The sequence below is a fragment of the Otolemur garnettii genome, unplaced genomic scaffold (genome assembly GCF_000181295.1).
Source record: "Otolemur garnettii isolate 467f Iridium unplaced genomic scaffold, OtoGar3 scaffold00094, whole genome shotgun sequence".
In the NCBI taxonomy this organism is placed as follows: domain Eukaryota; kingdom Metazoa; phylum Chordata; class Mammalia; order Primates; family Galagidae; genus Otolemur; species Otolemur garnettii.
This window is the reverse complement of record NW_003852489.1, coordinates 1807040-1817608: the sequence shown is the minus strand read 5'-3', so window position 1 is coordinate 1817608 and position 10569 is coordinate 1807040. Positions and strand designations below refer to the sequence as shown.

General features: G+C 50.3%; 1 protein-coding gene across 3 annotated transcripts in view; it reads right to left on the bottom strand.

Moving 5' to 3' along the window:
• MSI2 (musashi RNA binding protein 2) overlaps nucleotides 1-10569 on the bottom strand; it is a 268411-nt gene that overhangs the window by 100048 nt on the left and 157794 nt on the right. The gene's annotated exons all lie outside the window — the stretch shown is intronic.

Here is a 10569-nt window from a genome sequence, read left to right as displayed (position 1 = left end):
CTGGGTGTGGTGGCGCACGCCTGTAATCCCAGCACTCTGGGAGGCTGAGGTGGATGGATTGCCTGAGCTCACGGGTTTGAGACCAGACTAAGCAAGAGCCTGACCCTGTCTCTAAAAAAAAAAAAAAAAAAAGAGTTCAGCATCTTGAGAGTTACTAAATTCTTCAACCCAAAGATCAGTCTTTCTCTTGGACACTTCACTCATGGCCACGTACGGTCAGGGAGGCAGCCCTTCAAGATCTAGTATAGCCATCTGGTTTCTCCTAATTCTGGTGTCTTCTAGCTGCTCTGGCATTTCTCCCATAATATTATCCTGGTCCCCATCAGCTCTCCTCAGATGTGGCCTACACCTCGCCAACACCCCTCCTAAAATAGGACTCCTGGCATGGAACACTATATTCCACAAGGGTCTGAACAACACCGAGTGCCAGACACCAGGCTAGATTTCTCTTCGTGCAGTCCCTGCTGGCTCCCCCTGTTGCTTGCAGCTTATGGTGAGCTGAAACCCAAGGGTCTCTAAAAACCATTATCAAAATCTCACACCGCCCAACCTTTGTTCGTTCCCTTTTCTTTAAAACATAAACTTTCATTGTAATCTTCCAATTATAAAAGTAATATTCATTTTAGAGTCTTAAGAAATAGAAAAAACATTTATCCCTGCAATAAACATTCACTGGACACCTAGTACGCGGAATAAACTCAGCGGAGTCTTTATCACACCAGGGAGAAGACCCAGGCTCTGCTGGAGACGCGGGCCCTCACCATGCCCAGAGCTAGTGTGTAAGGACTGGAATTCCTGAGTGTGAGCTCCAGGACTGCTGTGGGCTTGTTCACCACGACACCCCCATCCTTTGATTAGTGCCCAGCCAGAGTAGGTGCTCAATAAATCATTATTATAAGAGTCAATGGTTTGGGAGGGCGGCCTTCCCATGGGTCTCTCACTTACATATCAATGATTTTTCCCCATAAAGACCAAATCAGTCACGACCAGGGGCGGGCAGTACTAGATCAAGTTTTAAGTAAAGAAAAGGGGCCTGGGTTCCTTCCTCTACCTGCCAGAGCCTCCTTTCCCAACTTCCAGCCAGAGCCTGGGCCCAGGGGGCAGAATCTGCTAAGCAACAGGTCTGGGGGGCAGAGGAGGAAGGAAGCGCAGAAAGGAAGTCAATTCCAGGACCTCTGGGGCCGGCCACACCAACCCGTCTTCCTCGTCTGGAAAGCCTATTTGCAAAGGCTTTGGTAAAAGTTCGTAGTTCTCCAGGCAGCAGCACCTTGCAAGAGCTGTGCTGCAATTGAAACACCAACCCGGAGGCGCGTGCAGCCCTCTGCTCCCACGGAACCACCACCACCAGACAGGCCAAGGCTGATTTTGCCACTTCCACCCACAAGGCAGGACTTTCGACCATCCAGGGCAGTGATTATCAACTGGGGTGCCACGAGAGGATCTTAGGTGTGTCGTGAAAATTGTTAAACATCATGAATTAAATTTTTTGGAAGAAATTCAGAGCACAGTAAGTATATTCTTCTTTTGATCAACATAATTTAAGTGTGCTGCAGAAGTTTAACCATAGGTTCAAGTGTGCCTTGAAAAAGGCTGAAAAACACTGAACTAGAGTAACCGGCGCCACAGGAACCACAGGCTGGGCAAAGCTCTGGATCTGCTAGTCACCATCTCTCCATGAATAAGCCACAGTGTCCAAGGGCTGCCGTGAGGGGACGGGACAGCCAGCATGCAGCCAGGACAGGGATCTACTCCAGCTGAGGCTTTTGAAAAAACAGAATGCAGCATTTATCTCTCTGAAGACTGGGAGAGTTGTCTGCCCTGCTCATGTCCTGAGACTCATAAACCAGAAACTCCGCTATACTTGGTAGAAGGCAGACGGTAGGGGCTAGGACAGAACCTATGCTCAGACAGCCACCCTCGCCCCACCCAGGGTCATCCGCTGCAGCACCCTGAACGCCGTGCCCTATGTGATGCATACAGCCTTTCTTTCCAGGCGGGCAACCATCTAGGAGAGGCTGGGAATGGCCATTGGAGGCTCAGCCATGGGAGAAAGTACCCTGAATAGTCTCCTTAACCTGGGACCTGTGGAGGGGTCCCTGGACTGCCTCTCCACACAAGCCCACCCTGCAGCCACCCGCGCTCCAAGTCCCATCTCTCTGCAGGAAGACGTTCCCAGCCAACAAGCTGTGCTACAGACTCACGAGAGCCCTGTGTTCTGGTTCTTAGCTCCTGGTTTTCTGCCAGCCAGAGGTATAATGGACCTGCTTATTTCATTTCATTGGCTTGTAAAGGGACATAACCAAATAGTGATGGGGAAAGAAGCTGGCAGTAGAGGAGGCCTCAGGAAAGGCTGGAGCGATGCCAGGAGTTGAGTAATGCCTTGGCCATTCACTGTCTCCCGAGGACCAGCAGTATTGCTGGGGCTAAGTTGGAGGACCTGAGCTCCAGGGACAAGGAAACACAGCCAGGCAGTGGCCGGCTGGGACCCCAGCCCACTGAGGCAAGAGCAGAGAGACACCCTCCGACTCATTCTCCTTCAGGGTAAGCCACTCACCTGGCTGCTGCTTTTTATTAGGTTGTCATCATCATCACAACCACCACCATTCACCTGGCTTTTCAGCTGTACTCAACCCTTTCACATACACGCTCTCTACTCCTTCCAGCCTGCCCCCAGGCAAGTCATGTTCTCTCTCTCCTTATGATAAATGCAGAATCGGCTGCTCAGCAAAGTGTGGTCACTAACTGGCCCAGGACCCCCTTTCCATCAGTGTGTCGCTGAGCTGGGATGCAAGCCCAGGTCTGTCTGTCCCTGGAGCCTGGACTCTGCTTTCCATAAACTCCTGAGAAAGGGCGGCCAGAATGAATGGAAGGCTCGGCGCTAACCCAGGCCTGGATAAGCTCCCCTACGACGGCAGCCAAGTGACTGACCACTTATCTTTGCTGGTAAGTGTAGTGTTCCAGGAGCTCAGAGGGTCTGGAACCCAGCACCACCCTCCAGGGCCCTATCACCTGGTACAACTCACACGACCCCGATAGGCTCAGCTTCCTCATCGAGGACAAGAGATTTCAGACTACACGGCTCACTGCTGAAATCCCTGTGCCTGGACCTTGCACTCAATTCAAATTTGTCACAGGAACAAATGAACCTGAAAAATGAAATTGCAGTAGCAACCTCCCTCCCTGTCTTATTCACAAGGTAGCGAAGCAGAGCATGACACATCTGAAGGGACCCACAAACAGAAGGTGTTGGTCATTAATAATATTATTATACTACTATTATTGCTTTACAAGGTCTTTACAAGGATTGATGCATTTGCGAAATACAAATGTAAGCCAGTGCCTTTACAATAACTAGTAACCAATGCTGAGAAATAAGGGCAGACTCTGACCAGCGGTCACCATGAACAAATAGAGCTGAGCATGGAGCTGTCCCAGGAGGCTGTCCTCGCCTTCCCGCTGGACATGCACATTGGGGCCTAGTAGGGGGAGCTGCTGCTCTTGCTCTGTCCCAGGTCACTATGCCCATCTGAGATCCCTGGGGTGAGCTGCCAGGCATGTCCACACTCGCATGGTAATTCCAGTGAGAATGCCTCCTCTTACCATCGTACTGGTCATCTAATGTCCCTAAGTTACAGCCACCTCAGCCAGGTCTCGACTCAGCTTAGTTAAAAATAAAGTTTACAGCAGAAACCTAAACCCAGACTCCTCTAAATCAGGGTGGTGGGGGAGCAGGTGCTACCCAAATGTGGCGCCACCCTGACGTGCAGAGGTCGGCCAGGCTCAGCTCTTTGCCCCAAGTTGGCCAGGGGCAGCCTCCACAGAAGTGCCAGGTCGGAGCAAGGAGGGCTCTTTGCCAGAAGGTAACACGTTCCCTCCAAAGTGCTAGCCTCCTTCCATTCAATCAATATCTGTTTAGCACCCGCTTGTGTTCCAGGAGGTAGCTGAGGCTGAATCAGCCATGTCGCAAGGTGACAAAACGGACAGAGAAAAGCAATCACAGAACAACTCTAATTCGGGACAGATTTCCTTAAGGAGAAAGGTAAACACACTGGCCTTTTGAAAGCAAATCTTCAGAAGCTAGAGTTCTGAGGCTGTGCCCCACAAACACTGCTGGGCGCCAACCCTGGGCTCCAGGGCTCCGCAAATTCCTCTAATCCTGGAGGCTTCTATGGCAAGTCCTCATACTCTTTTCCGGGCTGCTGGTGCCAAATACCATCTCGCTTAGCGAACCCAATATTTCTGGAACAGGGTGAAGCTCAAAACAATCGTCACAGTTAGGCTCACTGGGACCTAAATAGCTTTGCTGATTAAACCTCTGAATGCTTATCTGAACCTGCGACATTCCTTCTTGGTGATGCCAAATCCTTCACTGCTTCCCAGCAAGCTCCGGCCTGAGGATCTGATTCTGCTGGACACTCCTGTTAGGGTCACCTGTCCTCATGTGGCCACATTCCACTGATTTACTCTTTGGAACTGCGGATCAGCTTTCGGGTTCCCCTCTTCACCCACCAAAGCTGAGAGGAACAGCCGCTGGTTGCTCCCATTATACAGTGCCCTTCTCTGGGGGTCTCAAGAACTCGGGTAGTTGCGGGCAGGACTGGGATGGCACACGGAAGAGGAAAATGACAAAGAGAGGGCTTGATCCCCCCATTTCAGGGACCTAGAGGCACACGGTCAGCTGTGGACTTTCCCATCAGGTCTGAGCTGCTCACCTGCTCAGCTGGAAGCAGAGAGAAAGAACTGAGGAGCATCTGGCCATGCTCTCAATGTGTCATTATTATAATGACTGTTATTTCACCACTGTCTTTTCAAAACCATTCCCATAGGTTACTTCGCTGTATCCTTACAATCATCCAATGAGGTGTCTCAAAAGGGATTATTATCCCATTTTAACCCAAGAGGAAACCGAGGCGTCCACCACATGACCCTTGCCCTTGGCCACACCGTGAATCCAATCACAAAGGAGCAGAGGGGAACATCTGGACCAGAGGAGTGCTGAGGACTTAAAGGCAGGGCCAAACACCCAGGTTGGCCAGAAAGGGGGCTCTGGGAGAAGGCGGCCACAGAGGCAGGCTCCCTGGGGCATGGTGGGGGGTGTCAGGTCCCCTCAGAGCAGAAGCGCTCTTGTTCCCCTCCCTGCGTCCTCTCCTCTCATGGTCCCAAGGTGGGGAAGTCAGGTCACTCAGCCTGAAACTCAAGAGGAGAAGACACACCAAGCAATCTAGTCAAGGGCTGACTGTCCCCTTCCCAGGATGGCCTGCTCCTCTTCCTCAGTGGTGACAGGCAGGAAATGGTTCGGGGTATGCTCCCTGTCTCTGGTTCCTCCCAGCTAAGTGATAAAATGACATCAGGACTGGGTTGAAGCTTGATTCCTAGCTAGAGCCACCACAGCTTCAGAAATGAGGTGCTGCTTCCTATCTGCGTCCTGTCCCCTGATTACAAGGTCTGTGCCAGACCCACACACGAATGAGGCAGCCAGTCACAGCTGACTGCACGTTCCTGCTCTGGTCGTCACCACTGAGGCATCAGATGGCCACTGTTCTCAGAAGGCAGAAGGCCCCAACTCACCCTGGGGGCCTCAGGCTTTGCACAAATCTGCAGGGATAGAACTTCCAAGGCCATGACTGCCACCTCCCCACACCAGCCCTTCTCCCAGAAGTCCCAGGAGGAAAACAACCAAGCTGAGGCCTCAGACACCTGCCTGCCAGACTCATTTGCTGAGAACCCCCATCTGAGACAAAGTCCAGGCTGGCTGCTCTCAAGGACTGGGGACCAGAAAGAGAGGAGGCAGTGGCAGAGAAGGGGCTTGACATGGGTCTCCAGCACGATGCAGGTGTACCAGCTGGCAGAGCCCCCACTGCAATCATGACTCCCATGCTCACTGCAAAATTTTAGAAAATTCACAAATGATTAAGGCCCAGACTTGGCCCCACCCCACTGCTAACAATTTGGAGAATTTTCCTCCTTCCACTGAATACTGCCTTTCTGTATTCACTCTCAGACCGGCTCCACATGGTAATCACCCAGGGGGCTTTAAAAGACGCAGGATGTCCAGGCCCCACCCTCAGAGACTCTTTGCACGTGGTCTGAGTCGAGGCCTGGGAAATGGTATGCTTTAAGAGCTCCCCAGGTGATTCTAATTCTAATGTGATTCATAGCGTACATAAATTTTATAGCTTTTTTCATGCAATATTATGTCATCAGCATTTCCACGTGTCATTTAAAAACTCTCTGTAAACATCATTTTAATGGATGTGTAATAATCCGTCATATGAATGCCCCATAATTTCCTTTCAGTTTGCTTTTCTAAGTGTTCTCCTGAGTGTGTCTTGGCTATAGCTTAAGTCCAGACTGCAGTCTTCTCTGCAGCTCTGAAGGCAGTTTTCATGTCCCACCTGTGTCCTCCCAGAGGTTGGCCAGTCAGCCTGGCTGATGGCAGATACACTCGGGGCCGGGGGTAGGGGAGGGGGGACCCTCCCTGCTCTGCCATCTTAGGATTCTACACCACACCCTGGGATTCTTCACCAATTAAGTAAATGGTTATTTCTGCCAGGAGGATCATCTAGGTTCCACATACCCACTGCAAACGCCTATGTGGCAAGATGAGGTCAGTGTTAATTAATTCAGCCTCCATTCTTCCTCGTGAGATCCTCATGGAATTTCCACAAGCTCCTGGTTTAGGGTAGTTGCCACCTTAAGAGGCATTTTGAATCTTTTCATTTTAGACCAGAAATTAGGTCACGAGCTGATTCCTCATCTTTCCATATACCTGTTCCTCTGGCTTCTTAGCATTTAACAAAAATCCCTGCATCTCTCTAGAAATAGGCACCTTATTAGCCCAGGCACACCCACCCCTTGCACTGGAGCCTCGGGCTCAGCCCTGGAAGTTCCAACTCTGAGGCGAACTCTTGCCAAGGGAAGGGTCACTCCAGAAGATTCTCAGGAATCTTTTCGTGACCAGCACGTCCAGCTCAGAAGATACACCAGCCAGCCAGTTGTTGCTCCAAAGACTCTAGGCTGGGACAGAGAGGCCTCTTGTAGCATCCTCCCTCCAGATGTTCTCGGAAGGAGCAAACACCTGGCAGCACATTGGAGCCCATTTCCAATTCTAAGCTACTTGTTCCCCATCAGGGAACTCTCGAGAAAGGCCCCTCCACTTCTCACTCAGGGAACATCTGGCGAGGAGATGATTAGAAGCACATGCTAGCGGTTACTGACATGCTTCCCAGCTATATCTAAGCTTAGTCCCAGGGGCCCCATCTCCCCTCTTCTCTCTAATCCACCGTCCCACCCCGTTCACCTCCCCATCCTAGCTAGGCTGAGCTTTACTGCAAAACAGATGTTGCACCTGACCCACGGGCTCCCAGGCAAATAGCCAGAACATTTTTTAAAAGAGGCTGTAACACGAAACAGTCTTCCCAAGTCCAACATAGCTCAGGCCATTTCACCTTCCTCTCCCCACCTCCCCCACTGCCAGCCTGGTCCAGGTGTGCTTCGACCTTTCCTTCCTCACCAATAAACACCCCTGCCAGGTCTTTGGCCTCCTGGAGGCCCCCATTTGGTGTGAAGCTTCTTGGCCCACTCAGCAGGCATTATTACAACAGCCAGGCCACGGGCCCCTTCTCTGGTTGAGAGTCTGTGGGGAGTTTCACATCAGGAATGTGCCAAGAAGGACCCCCAGGAGTTTAATAACACTCATTTGCAGTAAGCCAGGTTTAGTTTTGAGGCCGCTATCAGGAAAAAGAATGAGCAGGGAAGAAGGAAGGGAGATTAGAGGCAGGAGCTAGGTGTTAACAGGAGTTGAGCCATTAAAAATCATGAAGGAAGTTCTAGAAACAGTAAGATCAGTGTACTTCACCTCCTGCCGTGAAGTCCTTTGAGGTCTGCCCTCTACAGGCTTCATATCTGAAGTCACTAAAGGCAGCAGAGTCTTTGCTTTTGACTGAGGTAAGATTTGGGGGGCTGGGAAAGGACCTCCCCGCCCATTATGCCATGGCCCACATTCCCCCTGGGGGTTTCTCTTAATCCCAACCTCGATCCATTATCTTGTAATCTGTAGTCACATTATACATCATCCCAACGCATACCCCAATGTCCAAAGGAGTGGAAATATTAAATAACGATCTGGTGAAAAAGTAATTGAGAGCACCCGCTGTGGACTGACAGGCACCCTCTCCGCATGGGGCTGGGGGAGCTTATGTTCTTCTCTCCCCTTCAGAGAGCAGTGAGGGGACCTCGTGCCACACGCCTGCCCCCAGCCCCCGCCCCCCTCCCAGCCTTTATTTCAGTTTGTCTTCCAGATATAGACATGTTGAAAGAACACGTAGGTCTAGGAGTTAGATAAACTCAGGTCCCCATCTCAGACCCACCACTTATGGAATGATACGGAATCTTGTTCTGTCTTAATTTGAGACACATTCTCACTATATCACCCCTGGTAGAGTGCCATGGCATCACAGCTCACAACAACCTCAAACTCTTGGGCTTAAGCAATTCTCCTGCCTCAGCCTCCCAAGGAGCTGGGACTATAGGTGCCTGCCACAACGCCCAGCTATTTTTTGGCTGTAGTTGTCATTGCTGTTTAGCTGGCCTGGGCCATGTTCGAACCAGCCAGCCTCAGTGTACGTGGCCGGTGCCCTTACCCACTGAGCTATGGGCGCCGAGCCCTGCCTTAATTTCTTTATAAAATAGGGACACTAATATGTCTGTCACTCTGAAAGTTTTGAGATATACAAAAACCAAGAAACGTGAAATCTGCGCAGATGGAATAGAAAAGCAGCCCTCCCAGCAACGCCTGGGATGTAAGCTGAGCGAGCTGAAACTTGCATGGGTGAACGAGAAAGGATGCTGCTGACTTTGTTTCTTGGAAGTGAAATAATGGGCCATAACACAGTCTGTCTCAAAACTTTTTTACTTCTTTTGCAAAGTTATTTTAAGGATTCAGGAGAGTATTTCTTGTAAGACTGGACACACAGCAAGGTGCCCAAGACTTCTTTTATCTCTTCCCTTCCCCTGCCCATGACCTTCTATAACCACAGAGAGAGAAGACTGTCGGGCCCAGCAGAAGAAAGAGGATGAGTGTAATCTACTCTTTCCTGGGGACAGAGGTGAACAGATCATGAGGCAGTGGCCTCATCCATCAGGAAGACACCCAACTTCCCGAGGGATCACTCAGCCAGCCTGGCGGGGAGCCTGGCCATTCTGCCTTCTCTGGGGCACAGCCCTACTGCCAGAGGCACACAAGCCCCGCTCGAGAGAGAGGACTGGCGGGCACTGGTTAACTGCCGGTTAAGGCAGCTGCACTTTACAGTAACCCAGCATGGACAATATTATGAATGACACTCGCAAGCTGCCAGCCTGGGGACTCATTACAGTCAAGGTACAACATGGCGGCCTGCCAAGCCCCCGGCTTTCACACTCGCTATGCCAGAACATCCACACACAATTTAATTGCATTATAATTTCAAAAGTGCTTTTCAAACTGGAAAAAGGCATTCACTGATTAACCAGCGAAGAGCAAAATTGTTTATGAAATTGAATACAAAAAGCTACAGAAATGTAATTGGGTCGTTCTAGCACCTAATTTTCAAGCCATTTTCCCCACTTATTTAATCACGAGATACAAAAGGAGCGACTGAATTGACTTCATACTAATTAGATTACTCCCCGCGATACTCCGGGCCTATATTCCAACTGGTTGATAGCAATGTTTTAAACAGAAACAAAAATGCTGTAGCAGCCGGTCTGCGGGACAGAACAGACTGTTTGCGATAGACTCTGCTGTCCGTTAATAAGAACGAGCATTTGTCCTCTAAACCTCCCACGCTCCCTGCTACGTGCAAGTGTCCTCAGAGAACCATCACCCTCCAGGGTTATCGAGAAGAAGAAACCGTGGGTCTTTCTTTCTCCTGTGCTCCCTGGAAGAATGGGTTGGAACATGCCCCTTCTATTAATTCTTGCCACCTCCCCTGCGTGCATGACTGCTACAGAGGCAAGCAGAGAAGGCCTCGATGAGACTCCCCTAATTGGCTGTGCGGGACACCGGGTGTGCCCCCAAATACTTTTCCTTCCACTGTTCAATAAATCGACCGGTGGCCCCAACCAGATCAGTGGCAGCCTCACGGGCAAGCCCAGCTCCACGGAGCCCTTTTCTCACTTCTACCCTGAGCTTCTCGAGGTAAGCCGATCCTCATCCCCTCAGTGAGTGAGTGAATAAAACCATTTCCATCTTGGGAAGCAACGTGCACGGAAAATACAGGTGTAATAAGTGATAGTGACTTCTGCACAGGTAAACAGAGAAGTGGCCGGCCGGACATCCAATGACATCAAGACACCCGATGACATCAACGTGTGACTTAGGGCGGTGCTTCTCTACATCTGTCTGGCAACTGTTTTCTTTTGATGTGTATACAAGCTTTCTCATAGCTTTTCTTAGTTCATTTTAAATTTTATTAGGAGAAACATAATTGATTATATAATCAAATGTAAAACGTACATTATCAAGATATCTCAGCACTTCACAGGCCATTTAATCAAGGTATCTGGGGCTGTGCCAAAAGGAATTAATAG